Consider the following 18,234-nt stretch of genomic DNA (forward strand, 5'->3'; position numbering starts at 1 on the left):
AGTGGCTAGGAGCATGCCACTGCCCTCCAGACTGGGTGACAGAGTGAGACTGTGACTCGAAAATAAAATAAAGGAACTTAAAAAATATTTAAAATATAAGCCAATTGTTAGTGGTAAAGCAAGAGAGAGTAAGTAAGAGAAGGTAAGTTAGAAGAAATCTGAGTAAGAGATTATGAAACCAAAATGGGGTACATGCAAGCCAAAGTACTGAGACAGCAAAAACAAGTCAGTCTACAGAGACAATACAGCTAACAATAAGAGAGGCAGACATTCCTTGGGAGATCCAATACAGCCATTGGAGGAAAACAGGGTAATTGGTCCCTACAGATGTACAATCACTGACATCCATTCTTACAGGGAACTCCACTTTGTCAGAGGTACTTGGTATGAGACTTTGTTTGATCCATTCAAACACACCTAGCTATTACAGCTTGCTTTGGTATAACACCATATCACCACATCCTAAATGAACCAACCCTTCAAGTATCTCTGCTTACAAAATTTCCTTCTTCCTTTGTTTTATTTGGGAACTCTACTTTTAATAAAGATGTGAGAAGGCTTACAAGCAAAGACAACTTTAATAGGACCACTAAGATAATTAAGATTCCCACAAGACATAGTTACATCAGAAAAACAAGGCATAAAGAAGGTTCTACTATGATGGGTAAAGGAAACTAACGCTATGAAGTATCCTGTTGCTCAGAGACTGAGAAAATCCACTAGGTTGCAACCAAACAAAACATAAATTTGCTATTAAAAAGAAGAATGCAGGATCTAACTGACAAGTTTCACTATATAAGTAAAACCATAGTAACAGTGAACAATATTTACAAATACTAAAAATATTTCTGACTAAAATATTCTATTTATAGGAGGATAAAATGCTCTCACTTCAAACTCCACTAGAAAAATAAGCCAGATATGCATGGTAGAAACTTATGGTACCACTAATAAAACAGAAAGAGACTCTATGTAATTTATATACCAAGAAGAAAAAGGATGAACAAAAAATCCTCAAGCAATCTAAAAAAGGTTGGGAGTGAAGAAAAAAAGAAAAAGCATAGTAAGCGAAAATCATAAAACGGGATGGGGTGAAATAAATCTAGATATCCATATTCACAACAAATATGAATTGGTTAGACTCATTTATTAAGGAACAGATTTATAATCCATAGAGGATTAAGATGGCCGACATGAGGAAGCTAGAGTGAGTTTCTTGTCCAGAGTAAACCAGATAGCATTTCCTCAGCATCCAGAGAGGAACAGGTCCAGCACCATGCCCCATGACTCTCCAAAGGAGTAATAATAACCACTTAGAGCAAAGAGGAAGAAAAACATCCATCCACCTGGGCTGGAAGAGGCCAGACTCCTGCCTGCACCACCACAGTCAACAACAGCCTCCAGACACCATGGGGAAGGAGAGTAAGCATAATTCAGGAGTTCTGTATTCCTGCCACAAACTTGCGGGGAACCCTGATCTTTATGGGACTGGAGTCCCTCACAGGAAGCTAATTTATCCACAGCTGTGCTCTGCAGAAGCCCGTGTGGAGTGGTGCAAGAAAAAACAAAGTCTGGAGCAGTACCAGCTGCCATTTTCCAGGAATCAACCCTTGTGGATGGTGCATCTGACTTCTAGTCAGTCTGGGGGGAAACAGACCCCAAAGACAAACTCTGTAGCTGCAGACTGTTTTCCTGACTGGGCAGGTTTCCTGAGAACATCTGAGGTCATGAAGCCAAATACACATTGACATTCAGATTACAGATTGCCTGAGGCCAATATGGGAGCCATTGCCATAGCAACCTCTCACTCCCTTCTGTGCCCACCCTGCATAATAGCATTACTCCAGTGGCCTGGGACTTCCTCCTAACCCCCACTGGGGTAAACCAAGCAGGCACACCTGTCAGGTGCTTCAATTCCTTTCCCTTGCATTTCCCTTGAAGGCTCAAAACAGATAGAGAACATGGGAAGTCCCTCGAGGCCTGCCTCTGTGTAGGCTGGCTGGGCACTTCCTTGGAGCAGCACTTACCAAGGAGAATCCCCCACAGACACCACAGCTGGCTTTCTCGTACAAGTGCCACCTCCTGTCTGGAGGTCCACTACAGTCTACCACATCAGATACCACAGCTTTGGGGGAAAGCCTGTTCCCAAACCCCAGCTAACACCACTTTCCAAGACACTCCAGCCACTCAGGACACCATCAGTCAGTGCAGGTACCCAGTACAGGACTGCTACAGGTGGCAATTGAGAAATTTACCACACCAAGGTTATATATAACCAAGGGAACCATATAGTGCCTGCATTAGCCCCCTGCCAATCTCAAATAAGAAGAAATCGTCTACCCAAATGAGAAGGAACCTGAAAAATAATTCTAACAATATGAAAAAAAACAGAGTTCTCTAACATTCCCAAAGACCACACCAATTCTTCAGCTATGGATCTTAATCAAAATGAAATTTTTTAAATTCCATACATAGAATTCAAAAGATTAATTATAAAACTGATCAATGAACTTCAGGAGAAAATTGTAAGCCAACATAAAAAAATGTAAGAAAACTATTCAGGACATGAATAAAAAATTATCCAAAGAGAATGATAGCTTTAAAAAAAAACAAAAGCCATAATTCTGAAAACAAAAGAATCTTTTGGGGAAATACAGTGAACATTTTTAACAGTAGACTAGAACAAGCAGAAGAAAGGAACTCAGAATCTGAAGAAAATGTTTTTGAATTTACCCAATCAGATAACAATAAAGAAAAAAGAATCAAGAGAATAAATAAAGTCTCCAAGAAATGTAGGGTTACGTAAAATGTTGAAAACTAAACCTCACTGGTGTTACTCAGGAACAAGAGAAAGCAACAGGTTTAGAAAACCTGTTTGAGGGAATAATAGAGAAAAACTTCCCAGGCCTTGTCAGATAGATACCTAAGCATCCAGATACAAAAAGCCCACAAAGAAGCCCCAGAACATTCATTACAAAAAAGGTCATCCCCAAGGCATGTAATCATCCAGTTAGGTAAAGTTAATGTGAAGGAAAGTATTTTAAGAGCAGTAACAAAAGTATCTAATAACTTACAAAGGTAAACCTATCAGACTAACAGCAGATTTCTCAGAAGAAATACTGCAAGACAGAAATGATTGATACACCATCTTTAATCTCCTAAAACAGAGTGTCAGTCAAAGATTTGGTATCCCACAAAACTAAGTTTCATAAATGAAGGAAAAATAAAATTCTTTGCAGAAAAGCAAATACTAAAGGAGTCTGTCACCACTAGACTGACTCTACAACAGATACTCAAAGGAGTTCAAAATACTAAAACAAAAGATCAAAATACACCAGAAGAAAAATGCTGGAAAGCATAGTTCACAGACATAATGGAACACAATTGAGAAAATAAATAAATAAAGCAACCAGATAACAACCAGGATAATAAATGGAATAGTACTTTACATATCATTACTTACTTTGAACGTAAATAGTCTCAATGCCCCAGTAAAAAGATACAGACTGGCATTAATGGATTAAAAAACACAAACCAAGTATCTGCTGCCTCCAAGAGACTCACATAAGTCACAAAGACTCAAGATAAAGGAGTGGGGGAAAAATATTCCACACAAATGGAAACCAAAAATGAGCAGGAATATCCATTCTCATATCAGATAAAACAGGCTTTAAATTAACAGTAAAAAAAAATAAAAATTGTTACTATACATTGATACAGCAATCAACCCAACAAGAAAACATAACAATTATAAATATTTATGTACCTAACATAAGAACCCCTAGCTTTATAAAACAAATTCGACTAGACCTAAAAAATAAAAATAAAAAGATAAGAAAAGTAATAGTGGGAGAATTCAGCATTCCACTTTTTTTTTTTTTTTTTTTTTTGCTGATTTGTTTGAGTTCTTTGAAGATTCTCAATATTTTCCCTTTTCAGATATATGGTTTATGAGTACAAAGCGTCCATGTACCTGCTTTTATACCAGTACTATGCTATTCTGGCTACCACAGCTTTGTAGTATAATTTGAAGTCAGGCAATGTGATGCCTCTAGCTTTGTTCTTTTTACTTAGGATTGTTTTGGCTATTCTGATTCTTCTTTATTTGTATTTAAATTTTAGGATTTTTCTTGGTTGCCATTGGTGTAAAGCAGTGCCACTGATTTGTGTGTTGATTTTGTATCCTGAAACTTTTCTGAATTCATTTATCAAGGCCAGGGGTCTTTTGGAGGAATCTTTAGGATTCTCTAGGTACAAGATCCTATCTTCAGCATACAGAGATAGTTTGATTTCTTCTTTTCCAATTTGGATACACTTTATTTTTTTCTTGCCTGATTGTTCTAACTAGGACTCTAGTACTTTGTTGCATAGAAGTGGTTAAAGTGAGTGTCCTTGCCTTGTTCCAGTTATGAGGGGGAATGCGTTCAACTTTTCTGTTCAAGATGGCATTGGTTGTGGGTCTGTCGTGTATGGCTTTTATTATTTTGAAGCATGTTCCCTCTATGCCTATTTTTGCTAAGGGTTTTTATGAAGGGATATTGGATTTTATCAAATGCTTTTTCTGTATCTACTGAAATATCATATGATTGTCTTTTAATTTTGGCTTGTTTTTCATGTAACAGAACACATTTATTGACTGGCATGTGCCGAACCACTCTTGCATCCCTAGACTAAAACCCACTTGGTCATGGTGTTTTGTTTTGTTTTTGCTGTTGTTGTTTAATTTGTTGTGAATTTGGTTTGCTAATATTTTGTTAAGGATTTTTGTGTCTATGTTCATAAGGGATATTGGTTTATAGTTTTTTCTTTTTCTTTTTCTTTTTTTTTTTGAGTTGGAGTCTCACTCTGTCACCCAGACTGGAGTGCAGTGGCCGCTCCCGGCCACCGCAGCCTCAAACTGCTGGGCTCCGGCAATCCTTCCGCCTCAGCCTTCCAAGTGGCCGGAATTACAGGCGTGCACTACCACACCCGGCTGATTTTTTGATTTATTGTAGCGATGAGGTCTCGCTGCCCAGGCGGGTCTCGAACCCGCGGGCTCAGGCAATCCACTCACCTCAGCCTCCCAAAGGCGCGGGATTACAGGCTGAGCCACCGAGCCCGACTCTTGTTTTTTTTGTTGTTGTGTCTTTCCTGGTTTTGGTGTCAGAGTGATACTGGCCTCATACACTGAGTTAGGGAGGATGCCTTCTTCTTGAATCTTGTGGAATAGCTTCAGGAACCTTGGTACCAGTTCTTCTTTGGAAGTCTGGTGGAATTCAGCTGTGAGTTCATCAGATCCTGGACTTTTTTTGTAGGGAAACTTCTGATTACTGTTTTAATCTCTCTACTCATTATTGGTCTGTTCAGGTTTCTATTTCTTCTTGATTCAAGGTTGGGAGATTTTATGTTTCTAAGAATTTATCCATTTCCTCTAGATTGTCTAATCTGTTTGCATAGAGGTGTCCATAATAATCTAGGATGATCTTTCGAATTTCTATTGTATCAGCTGTAAAGCCTCCGTCCTCATTTCAAATTTGAGTCTTTATTTTTCTTAATGAATCTAATTAGCAATCTGTCAATTTTGTTTAACTTTCCAAAGAACCAATTTTTTGTTTCATTGATCATTTGTATTTTTTTATTTTTATTTTTTTTTTGAGTTGGAGTCTCACTGTCACCCAGACTGGAGTGCAGTGGCCGCTCCTGGCCACCACAGCCTTGACCTGCTGGGCTCCGGCGATCCTTCCGCCTCAGCCTTCCAAGTAGCCGGAATTATAGGCATGCACTACCACGCCAGGCTGGTTTCTTGATTTATTGTAGAGATGAGGTCTCGCTGCCCAGGCGGGTCTCAAACCCGGGGACTCAGGCAATCCACTTACCTCAGCCTGTACTTGTTTTTTAACTTCAATTTCATTTAGTTCTGCTCTAATCTTCATTATTTATTTCCTTCTGCTAGCTTTCAATTTGGTGTTTTTCATGTTTTTCCAGTTCTTTGAGATGTTGATATGTGATCTTTCAGTCCTATTAATGTAGGTATTATGCTCTATAAATATTTTTCTGAGCACAGCTTTGGCCAAAATCCCAGAGATTTTGATAACTTGTTTCATTATTGTCATTTGTTTCAAGGAGTTTTAAATGTTGACCCAAGGATCAGTCAGAAGCAAATTGTTTAACTTCCATGTTTTTGTCTGGTTTTGCAAGTTCTTCTTAGAGTTCATTTCTAGTTTTATTCCACTGTTATCTGAAAAGGTGCTTGATATGATTTTGATTTTTCTGAATTTATTGAGATTTATTTGTGACCTGCTGTATGGTCTGTTTTGGAGAATGTTCCATGTGCTAATGAGAAAAATGTATATTCTTCAGTTTGAGGATAGAATGTTCTGTAGATGTCTATTAGTTTCATGTGCTGTAGAGTTCAGTTTAACTCCAGTGTTTCTTTGTTGACTGTCTGCTTCGATGATTTGTCTATTGCTGTCAGTGGAGTGCTGAATTCTCCCACTATTATTGTGGTGGGTGCTCTTAGAGCCCAGACTGAAAACTATTTGTAACCCCTAAAGCCTAAAGGCATTGAAATAAAAAATAAATAAAAATAAAATATCGTTATAAACTTATGAAATAGACATCTATTTTAGATATATTTGTGCATATAATTTTTTAAGAAAAATACCATAAACCCTCATCTCTTTAAAAAGAAAAAAAAAAAAGAAAAGAATGACAATCCAAATCTCTAAAATAGAATTGAGAGTTATGGAATAAGCTGTTTATTTACATCCATATTTTTAAAATATAACAATCTATATACTACATTCAAATATGTCTATGTTTTCTTTCATCATATCCAATAATAATGGCACAGATGGAAGTGATAGTCTCAGGTCAGGGAGAGGTCAAAGGAAGAATTTAACTTTGTTTTTAAGGAAACTACATTTTTATAAAGTTTCAAAATGATACTTGTAAAAGCAATTGGGTTGAAATATTTATGGATAAAATGGTACAATGTCTAGAATTTGCTTCAAAAAAAAGGGAAGGGACAGGGAAATGATTGAGAGCAGAGAAGAACAAGACTGGCCGTAGTTAAAACTGAATGGTGGGATAGGTGAGGTTTCACTATCTTCATGTATATTTGAAATGTTTCATTTTAACAAGGAAGTTAAAATCCAAAAATACTAACAATTTCTAGTTTTGAAAGCTAGGACTAGGGATGATTATTTCCTTCTTTATAATTCACAAGTTCTCAAATCCTCCCACCATCCTCCCTTAGCAAAAAAAAAAAAAAAAAAAATTTCACCTCAAACTACTAAATTATTTGGGGAAAAAAATTTACATTGGTAAATGCACCCAGAAAAATAATTTTTTCAGGTTAGAATACTTAACTTCAGCAAAAATAAAGAAAATATGATTAAAAGATTTCCTCAAAGGTTAGTATCTCATAAGGAATTGTTTTCAGTTTTACCTTTAAAAAACAAAATTCTGTTCTCATTTTCTGATGGCTACTCTGTTTTTAGTTTTACCAACCTGTTTAAGATAAGAGCTCATAATCCCAGCAATTTGGGAGGCCGAGGTGAGAGGGTTGCCTGAGCCCACAGGTTCGAGAACAGGCTGGGCAACTTGGCAAGACCTTATCTCTACAATAAATCAAAAAATTAGCGGGGTATAATAGAGCATGTGTATGTTTACACTTACTTGGAAGGCTGAGGCAGAAGAATCACCTGAGCCCAACAGGTCGAGGCTGCAGTGGCTGTGAGCATGCTACTGCATTCCAGTCTGGGCAACACAATAAGTCTCTAACTAAAAAAAAAAAGGAAGAGCCTTAGAAGCAGAGGCATACATCCCTGAGCCAGCCAACTCCATATCAGAGAGCAGCAGGCCAGGAAGTGATGAACAATGGGTGCTGTTCTACTTCCGAACATATACATGGTGCAAACCCAAACCCCACCTTCAGGAACGATGGGTGAACCCAAGACAGTACATAAGTACAAATCTGCTTTCATTGAAAGAAAACGCCAGGTGTGGTGGCTCAAGTCTGTCATCCCAGCACTTTGGGAGGCTGAGGTGAGAGGACTGCCTGAGTCCAGGGGTTCGAGACCAGGCTAGGCAACTTGGCAAGACCTTGTCTCTACAATAAATCAAAAAAGTTAGCCAAGTGTGGTGGCACACACCTGTAAATTCCAGCTACTTAGAAGGCTGAGGCAGAAGGATCACCTGAGACCAGCAGGTTGAGGCTGCAGAGACCGTGAACATGCCACTGCCCTCCAACCTGGGTGACAAAGTGAGGCTCCGACTCAAAAAAAAAAGACAGAGAACGTATTTATCTTTCATTAGTATGCACATGAAAATTTAACATAATGACCAGTCACATAATATACATAAACTAATACTAAATATGAAATCAAAATTATTACTTTGACCAAGAATCCACAATCTTCACACGAGTTTTGGTAAAATAGTATAGTATCATTCCTTTTCCTAGGAATTTTCTAATGGGAGAGAAAACCAACTGAAAATGAAAATATGTATAATATGAAAATTGAACTATTTTATTAATTATAGGTATATTTATACAACAAATGCATTTATGCTAATAAATATGGTCACTAAATTTACTTTGGTTTTGAAAGTTATTTCAAAGTTGGTTTTGAAAGTAATTTTTAAGATTGTTGGTCTGAGGTAAAACGCTCCTTTGTCCTTTCAAAACATATATATATTTCTGTCCTAAACTGCAGATTTCCTAAAATACATAGATACTAGCTTTATAAAGACATTTTACCAGATTCCTGTCTACTTTCCGAATTACACTTAAATTATATTTTGTGATGCTTTTGAGTTAAGTACCCGTATTTATGGCTTATGCTCAACTATGAAGTCAATTTTAGATTTAAAAGGAGCCTTAAAAAAACACAGAGGTCACAGACAAGTCAAAGTTCACTAAGATTTAATTACATGACAAAGCAGTGAAGGTCTGAGGTTAGAACCTAGCACCGCTACTATTAAACAGACTATTTGAAAGGTTGAACGTCTCTCCTTTTACTATATTAGACTAATCAGTTCTGTTTACAGCCCATTGTATTATATTTATTTCCTTCCCCATCCACACTCGGCCATCATTTTCTAAAAAGAGCTCAATATATGCACCAGAGATCTAGGGATTCCAGTGTCTTCTCTGGGCACCCATCTGTATATACCTTCCATCCATAATGTTATTTTAGTATGTCCCTATGCAGAGACCTTCTCCCAAAACTGTAAACTCACACCAAACAACGTGAATCAGGGAAAAAGATTTAAGTCCTTCTGAGAATTAAGATTTAGCCTCTTCTGTTCTTTCGCCCCCTAGTTAAACTTAAAGGAATTCAGGTTGTTGGGCATTTTGCCCGTTTGCTACCACATTTTTAGTGTTAAGGGCCAAGATGCAACATGCCAGGCATATTGCTTAGATCAAACCAGACAGAGGGATTCGCAAAGGGCTGCCCTTGCCGGAGAACCTGTGCTCCTGCAGACCCCAGAGGCAGCTCGTGGCCCATCTAGTACCCATTTCAGCCACACTGTTTTCTTGAGGGAAACTGAACACAGACAGAAGGACTAGCTTGTGCCACAGAATTCCCTAGTGCAGTTCCTACATGGGTAACAAATTCTCTAGAGAAATTACTCTGGGCTCCTACCTCCTGCCCTTCTGCCTGCCGGGAATGAAGCAATTCTCCCATGAGCCAAGGCAGACTCGGTGCTTATAAAAAGCATGGGTATTCAAAGTGCACCCAGGGGACTTAGAAACACAGCCAGCAGCCGGTCTCTGTCAGGGTGTATCAAAGCAGGAGGAGGTGGCAGTACAGAAGATAGCTGTCATTTCACAGCTGACCTCTCGGGACGGGGTTTTCTTTGAGTTTCTGAGCTCTCAATGATGACGCTGGGGCAAAACAATGCGTGGCTTGTCGACTGTGACTGGATGACTCCTCAGGGGAAAGCCCTAAAGGATAGTGAATTGAGACAATATTCCTAATATAGACAAACTGGAGACTTGGAAAGGTAGGAGGAGATACCAGAATAATAATAATAATTAATTAATTAATTAATATTAATGCTGCTCCAACTTACGTCCCCATCCAACCATCCAATCTCAAGCTTACATTATTTTCCCAAGATCATTTTCTTTATTTCTTTCTTTTTTTTTTTTTTTTTTTGTTTTGAGTCAGAGTCTCACTCTGTCACCCAGGCTGGAGCACAGTGACATGCTCACGGCCACCGCAGCCTTGACCTGCTGGGCTCAGGTGATCCTTCTGCCTCTGTCTGGAACCACAAGTGTGTGCCACCATGCCCAGCTCATTATTGATTTATTGTAGAGACCCGGTCTCGCCAAGCTGTCCAGGCAGGTCTCGAACCACTAGACTCAGGCAATCCTCTCACCTCGGCTGGGCTCAGGCAATCTACTTGCCTTAGCCTCCCAAAGTGCTGGGATTACAGGCTTGAGCCACCACGCCCAGTCACTAAGATCTTTTCTAGGACATCCTCCTAACTTTTAACTCCTACTTCCATAATTTCCCTATATTTGTTCCAAATTGTTTCTCCTGTTCTAGGATTATTTCTACAAAAATTATGAGTAGTGTCATCTGTCATATCGCCTACTTAGGTATCACTGAGCTGTAAGTGCTATACATAAGTAGATGTTTATCCTTCCCTAACAATCAGTGCCTCCTAAATTCAGCTTGTGGCCTTCATGATTTGCCTTTGCTGAATCTGGATATGAATAAAGATCAAGTTCACAAACTTTATTCAGGAAAGGGTAGGCTCAAATTTCTGATCGGAGATCCTCTGGTTTAATTTCATCTTTGCACAGAGAAGAACCACACATATACTGAAAAGGGCTTGTGACAATCACACTCTCACACTCTTCCTGGGCCGGTTCTTTGCAATAATTTTCTTGGGGCAATTCAGAGCCCTTCAATTTGTTGGGCAGAAGAAATCAACCCCCTTTTTTTTTCCAATTATCAATCCTTTATTATTTGAAGATATAAAAAATTTTTGTGACCTTTTACTATTTCCAAATCCATGACTCGTTAACACTTCATTTTACAGAAATAGAAGTAGAGTTTCAAAAAGATTACTAACTTTCTTCAGGTCACCTAACTCAGACCTTTTATTGAGCAATCATATTTCTACAGTCATTATTAAGTGGGGTACTGAAAAGTCTGTATAATAAAACATCAATAACTATCTGAACAGTTTTAGGCCAAAGTAATCTCATTCAGCTCCAAAATGACTTGGGGACAGAGAGGGAGAAGGAAGAAAGAATTAAGAAGGAAAAACATGGCCAGAAGCAGTGGCTCACACCTGTAATCCCAGCTCCCAACACTTTGAAAGGCCAGGGCGGAAGGATTGCTTGAGCCCAGGAGTTCAAGACCAGTCTGGGCAACATAACAAGACCTTGTCTCTACAAAAAGAAAAAGAAAAAAATGCAAAAATTAGCTGGTTGTGGTGGTGTGTACCTGTAATCCCAGCTGCTCAGGAGGGGGGCTGAAGGATCACCTGAGCCCAGGAGGTCAAGGCTGCTGTGAGCCATGAGTGTGCCACTGCACTTCAGTCTAGGAGCAAGACCTCATTCAAAAAAGAAGAAGAAAGAAGAAGGAGGAGGAGGAGGAGGAGGAAGAAGAAGAAGAAGGAAGAAGGTTTAAAAGCCTACTCTATCAGATTGGATATCTACTCTGACCAGATGCCCTAAGTAACAAACTGTCTAACTTTCCATGTCATTTAAACTGATGTTAAACAGCAACTTTATTCCTCTGGCACAAATCCACCACCAAAAACTCCCTTTAAGAGGCAAAACTTTCTAAATCTATATTCACCATTGGAACGTCTAAAACGTAGGCTTGGTCGCAATATACAAGTTAGAGCAACAAAGTGTTATTTAGGGCTCTTAAAAAATACGATTTAATAACAACCAAACATAAAATTGCATTCAAGAAATTCTATTCCATTGACTATAATAATGACTTTCCCGGAGAATAAAATAGTCTCCATAAGTGAGTTTTTTAGGCACTGAAACTGGAATGATTTTATTGTGCGAAACGGAACCACTTGTTTATGAGTTCATTTTTCCATATCCCCGTTTCCTTAAACAGGGGGAACATGCTTTACTTGTATGCATGTCTTCAGTGTGGTAATCCAACCAATAGCTCCATGGTAGAAACTCCATTTTTAGATAAGAAAATTGAGGTTCAGAAAGATACTGTTTTTCCCTATATTCACAAAACTTTTAAATAACAGACCTAACGTTTAAATCCATCCCAAATCTTACAAGTATCAAAGTCAAGTCTCTCTGTACCAAATTACAGCTCTGGGCTCTAAAAACAATAATAATAAGGAAAATAGTTTTTACCTGCAGATTAAGTAAGTTTTTACCTTCAGATTAAGCAGCTGTGGTTTCAAAGTTCCAAGGCTGCTCTACAAAGTTATCTTGAAAAAACACTCTATCACTGTACAAGTTGTGAGACATGGTATCCTGTATTAGTGTCTAAACACTAATATCTCTATTTTGCTGTTTCCAACTGCTAACAGATTCAGCAGGCTTACTATATCAGTAACTTCTTAACCAAAAATCATAATTTCTCAGGGTGAGCACAGTGGCTAAGGACAGTAACGGCACCTGTAGTCCCATGTATGCAGGAGGCCCACTTGAGCCCAGCAGCTCAAGTTCAGCCTGGGCAACACAGCAAGACTTTATCTCGAAAAAAAAAAAAAAAATCATAAATACAAATAAATGGACATAACTCTGAATTGTACCCCATATCTTTAAAATAAAAAATTTTTTAAATAATGGAAATAAATGGATAATCTCTGGAATTGTAAATTATACCATATCTTATCTGTGCAGTAACGTACTGACATCTTCTTTCCTATTGCTGAAAATTAATGTACTTTTTATACTATGGAGGATCTCCGACAATACTTCCAAGTAGAAACGAATGCGAAAATTGCAAACTCCAAAATTCAGCTCCAAGTAACGCACTTAAAAGTAGGAAGTTATCTACCAGAAAAGACAGGTGGCAAGGAATAGGTTTGATGTGTGGCAAAAGACAGACAAACAAACAGGGGAGGGGAAGAAGAAATAATAAGGTGAGGAAGCCGAAAGGGAGAAGAGACAAAAAGACGGAATGACAGCAAGAGGATCGTAAAAACCCTCAGAACATTCCTTAGCATTTAGCATTCACCAGGCTAACACGAGATAGGGCCGAGCGGCGTTGGATGAGGTTCCAGATGCACAGGAAGAATTGCATCATTTCTCCCACCAAAGTGAAACCTGATCTCAAAGGAAGAACTTCCACTCTATTTTCTTCTACTCACCAAGCAGCCAAACACAGGAAGAGTCATTAAGTCGGCGTCACTTTCTGTGCGTCTCAGTTGTCAGAATCCTGTAAGATAAAGTCCGCAAAAGTGTTCAGAAACTGGGAAGGGGTATGGAAGAATTAGGCATTGGGGTTATTAACCACAGTATTAGCATTAGCATCAGAATGGCTAACTCATAATTTTCTAATCTTAAGAAAATCAACAGCAAAAAATAAAATAAAATTATGGATATAGATCCAGGTATACAGATGACAGCATGTCACCCATCCAAAACAGCACTGCATCAATTCAGCAGTGTTACTCGAGTATTTACATTTCCTATGCATAAGGCAAAGGAAGATTTAACATGAAGACTCTTGCACAGAATCCTTCTAGGCTCATGAAAATCAGTATCTAATTTTATATCCACACTTTTGTGTTATTTTTATTTAAGAAGAGCACCTCAAATTCTATAAACTTCAGGCATCCAAAAATCTTTCCCTGCCTCTGTTGCTGAAGTATGTGACAAACGAGGACAAATATCTGACTTCCGAGCCTTCAATTTAGTGGGAAACAGTGAGTAACTGCACTGCAGTATGGTAGGCTAGGTTCTGGGTCCAGAGGAATCGTGCTGTCAGCAGGAGTCAGAAGAATCTGGAAGGGATGTGACACCTGAATCATCTTGAAGGATGAGCCGCAGATTCGGAGAGTGTGGGGAGAGGCAGGAAAGGGAAAAGCATTCCTTGCAAAGGGAAAGGCGTCTGCTAAGGCAAAACTACCGTAAGAGACCCAGAGAACCTAACAACAGTGGGGCTGCCGTCCTTGGCTCAGAAGTGACAGGAGCTAGGAAAGCAACATTTCCATGGTCTCTCAGAGACACCGCCCTGCAGGCATGTTGGAGCATGCAGAGACACTGGGAAGGGCAATTAGGGAATAGGGGGATTTCGAAAATGTATTTTCTGGGAAAACATTTCCAGCAATAGGATGAATAACTCACCAGAGAATGAACTAATGACTGAACAAACAGATGTGAGGCTGTTAAAACAGCCCAATCGAAACAATATTGAAAGCCTAGAACAGATACTGACCCATACATCAGAGGGAATCAGAATGACACAGTGACCAGTGGGCCAGGGGGACTGTGGACAGGAGGAATAAGTGAGTGACAGAAACAGAGGTTGATGGTCCCAAAGTTTTCAATCTGGGAAACTAGCAATACCAGGGCCCTGTTTAGCTGAATTAACAACCGCAGAAAGAGAAATATCTTTGTAGAGAAAAGGGTAGAATTGTATTCCTTTTTAACACATGGAGTTTGACAGGCCTCTAGAAAAAGTAGTTTTAATTTCATAAAGGCAGAAATTTTTATTGTTTTGTTGTTGTTTTCTTTTATCCCCCAGGACTGTACTCCCAGCTCCCAAAGTAGGCAATCAATAGATATTTGCTGAAAATATGAATCAATGACACGTACAGGCACGTTAAGGAAGCACTGGTCTCTACACTATTGCTGAAGATAAAGACCAATCAGGAAAAAGGTACGGATTATTAAGAGAGAGAACTGCGGCTGGAATCGCAAGAAACAATCATTTGAAAACATCACTGTTAGGTCACACTCCCAGCAGGGCCTCCAGAATGTTAGGTCAGGCCTACTGGGGTTATGGGCATCTGCGATTCGATGCCACATGAAAGAGCAAAGAATTGCACACAAGTTGGTTTAAAAAATATAGTTTATAGCCGGGCTCAGTGGCTCAGCCTGTAATCCCGCGCTTTGGGAGGCTGAGGTGAGTGGATTGCCTGAGCCCACGGGTTCGAGACTCGCCTGGGCAACTTGGCAAGACCTCATCTCCACAATAAATCAAAAAAATAAATAAATAAGCTGGGCGTGATTGCGCGTGCCTGTAATTCTGGCTACTCGGAAGGCTGAGGCGGAAGGATCGCTGGAGCCCAGCGGGTCGAGGCTGCGGTGGCCGGGAGCGGCCACTGCACTCCAGTCTGGGCGACAGAGTGAGACTCCAACTCAAAAAAAAGAAAAGAAAAAAGAAAATATAGTTTATTGAGAAAGTAAGTTAGAGAGAGAGAGATTCACCTCCCCAAGGGAAGGAGGGAAGGGGGCCAAAGCTTAAGAATCATGACAGTGGCCATAACTCAAAGAGCACATGGCCACGCCACAGTCTTATAAGGCAATGGAGAGTGGCTACTTGAGGTTGAAAACTTTTAAACGTTCCCCTTTGCCAGGTTGGGTGGCTCAGCCTATAATCCTAGCACTTTGGGAGGCCGAGGCAAGTGGATTGCCTGAGGCTACGGGTTCGAGACCCGCCCGGGCAACTTGGCAAGACCTCATCTCTACGATAAATCAAAAATTTGCCTGGTGTGGTGGTGCGTGCCCGCAGTCTCGGCTACTTGGAAGGCTGAGGCGGAAGGATCACCAGAGCCCAGCAGGTCGAGGCTGCGGTGGCCGGGAGCGTGCCACTGCACTCCAGTCTGGGCGACAGAGTGAGACTCCAACTCAAAAAAAAATGTCGTTAAGATGACTGGGTGGTGGTCTGCTCCACGTCATCACGAAGGGGCAGGTAAGTGCAGGTACTGATGTCAGGTGATGGACAGCAGGCAGATGGGTGGGTTAGTCACAAGAATGCTGCCAAGATGATGGGGTCTGCCTGTCACCAAGGTCACAAAGGGCTATTAGATTAACCTGGGTCTTATGGGTGGAGGCAAATATTTGAAATAGAAAAGCTAATTAATACAAAACAAGCTGGGGATAGGGGTTGTAAAACAATTATCAATAGCTACATCTGAGAAACTGGTTCTGTCCTTGGTTAGTGATTAGAGAGTAAGTTAAGTGCTAGAAAGGCATGAGATTTAGGCAATATTAAAATGACTGCCCATTGGGTATGTTACATCCATGTTATGCCCTTTCAACAATGTTACACATAAGAATTATTTGAGTGGTCAAAATCTTTTAGAAATAAAGATAACTAATCACTCTAAACAAGTTCTAGTACCATATTCATAAAGTGCCCACTATGGCCAATGCACAAGGCAAGACACAGTGTTTCTATTTCTTTAGCGGATACTAAAGAAGACTTATTGAAATCACTGTGATTCCTATAACAAGGTGAAAACAAACTATTTACGGAAGATAACCTAAATAGAATCAAACATAGTAGAAGATCCAAACATCTTAAATAGATATCAACCAATTATCTATGAGATAAATTAAAAATCCTATTGGAAGCTGGGCTTAGTGGCTCAGCCTGTAATCCCGCGCCTTTGGGAGGCTGAGGTGAGTAGATTGCCTGAGCCCGCGAGTTCAAGACCCGCCTGGGCAACTTGGCAAGAGCTCATCTCTACAATAAATCAAAAATCAACCAGACGTGGTAGCCCACACCTATAGTTCCAGCTACTTGGAAGGCTGAGGTGGAAGGATCGCCGGAGTCCAGCGGGTCGAGGCTGCGGTGGCCGGGAGCAGCCACTGCACTCCAGTCTGAGCGACAAAGTGAGACTCCAACTCAAAAAATTAAAAAAAAAAAATCCTAATGGAATCAATAACATAACTGCAAGCTCCAAGATGAAACAAAGTCTACATATAAAGAAGAGAATATCTTAATTAAATCTGCTATGATCCCCCTCGTTTTTACCCCCACACTAAACCAAAACAAATTTACATTTGGATCTTCTATTAGTTGAACATGCATAAACCCAAGAAGAAAACAAAATGTATCCAGAATAATAAAAGCAGCATTTTTTATAATCTATACAAAAGAATTGCTAGGAAGAATCCAGTATTCCTCTGACAGCAAAAAGATGCTACTGTCTACATCTGCTGATAAGCCCGTCAGTCTCTGGTAGTCTACAAGGCTGAGGATACACTAAGGAAAGTCAGCAAGAGATGACAATTTACATCTTTCTGGCAAGATTCCAAGCAGTTCAGATAACGGGAAACTGCATAAATAAATCCAGATCTGAACATGAACCTTAGCCACATAAGATAAAGAAGCAAGGATCAATTCAATCCCCCAATTACTAATCCACAGATAATGTAACAAGCTATACTATTAAGTTACCATATGCAATTCTGTAGGATTCACTAGGGCCATCTTGACAACTGGTATTTTCTCTCAGAAAACATTTCAAAAGATCTTATTCTCTTCCAATCAGCACTATTTTCTTCTTAATTAACTCATCCACTATTTAACTACATTCATTTACTGTATTTTACTATACTACTCAAAGGAATAAATGTTAATATTAAGAGTATAAACCAACCTTTACTTTTGTAATAATCCAGAGAGCATATCTGCTTTAAATGGTGTGGGGTTTTTTGAAGTTTTTTCTGTTTTTGGTTTTTTGGTTTGTCACTTAAGTGATCAGAAAGTAGAAACAAACAGGTATTAAAAATGACCCCAAACGGGCTGAATGGTCCAGTCAGCATAACATGCTTTCACAATATAATAAAGACATCTCTTCCTTTGGTTTCATCTGAACTTAGAGTTCACCTGCATGATTCAGGGCTACCCATATGGTAGTCAGGAGACACACAGCTATTGAGCACTTGAAATGTGACTTGTTATAAAGGTGTTGTATAGCCGGGCACAGTGGCTCATGCCTGTAATCCCAGCACTTTGGGAGGCGGAGGCGAGAGGATTGATTGCCTGAGCCCAGGGGTTCGAGACCAGCCTGGGCAACATGGCAAGACCTCATCTCTACAATAAATCAAAAAAATTAGCCAGGCGTGGTGGCACATGCCTGCAGTTCCAGCTACTTGGAAGGCTGAGGCAGAAGGATCGCCAAAGCCCAGCAGGTCGAGGCTGCAGTGGCCGTGAGTGTGCACAGCACTCCAGCCTGGACAAAGAGTAAGACTCAAACAACAAACTAATGAATTAAAAAATACAAGTGTTGTACTTCAAAGACTTTCTAAGAAAGTAAAGCATCTCCATAATGTTTATATTG

The 18,234-nt window shown here is 39.7% G+C and overlaps 1 protein-coding gene across 5 annotated transcripts in view; it reads right to left on the reverse strand.

Annotated features, from left to right (window-relative positions):
• MPDZ (multiple PDZ domain crumbs cell polarity complex component) overlaps positions 1-13,368 on the reverse strand; it is a 182,036-nt gene extending 168,668 nt beyond the window's left edge. For all 5 annotated transcript variants that reach the window (XM_008057527.1, XM_008057532.2, XM_008057528.2 and 2 more), the window contains exon 1: positions 13,306-13,368. The gene's annotated coding sequence lies outside the window, so the exon portion shown is untranslated. The remainder of the gene's footprint in view (positions 1-13,305) is intronic.
• Positions 13,369-18,234: the final 4,866 nt, after the last annotated feature.

This window comes from Carlito syrichta, unplaced genomic scaffold, assembly GCF_000164805.1.
Source record: "Carlito syrichta isolate Samal-C Ts95f unplaced genomic scaffold, Tarsius_syrichta-2.0.1 Scaffold303045, whole genome shotgun sequence".
Taxonomy (NCBI): domain Eukaryota; kingdom Metazoa; phylum Chordata; class Mammalia; order Primates; family Tarsiidae; genus Carlito; species Carlito syrichta.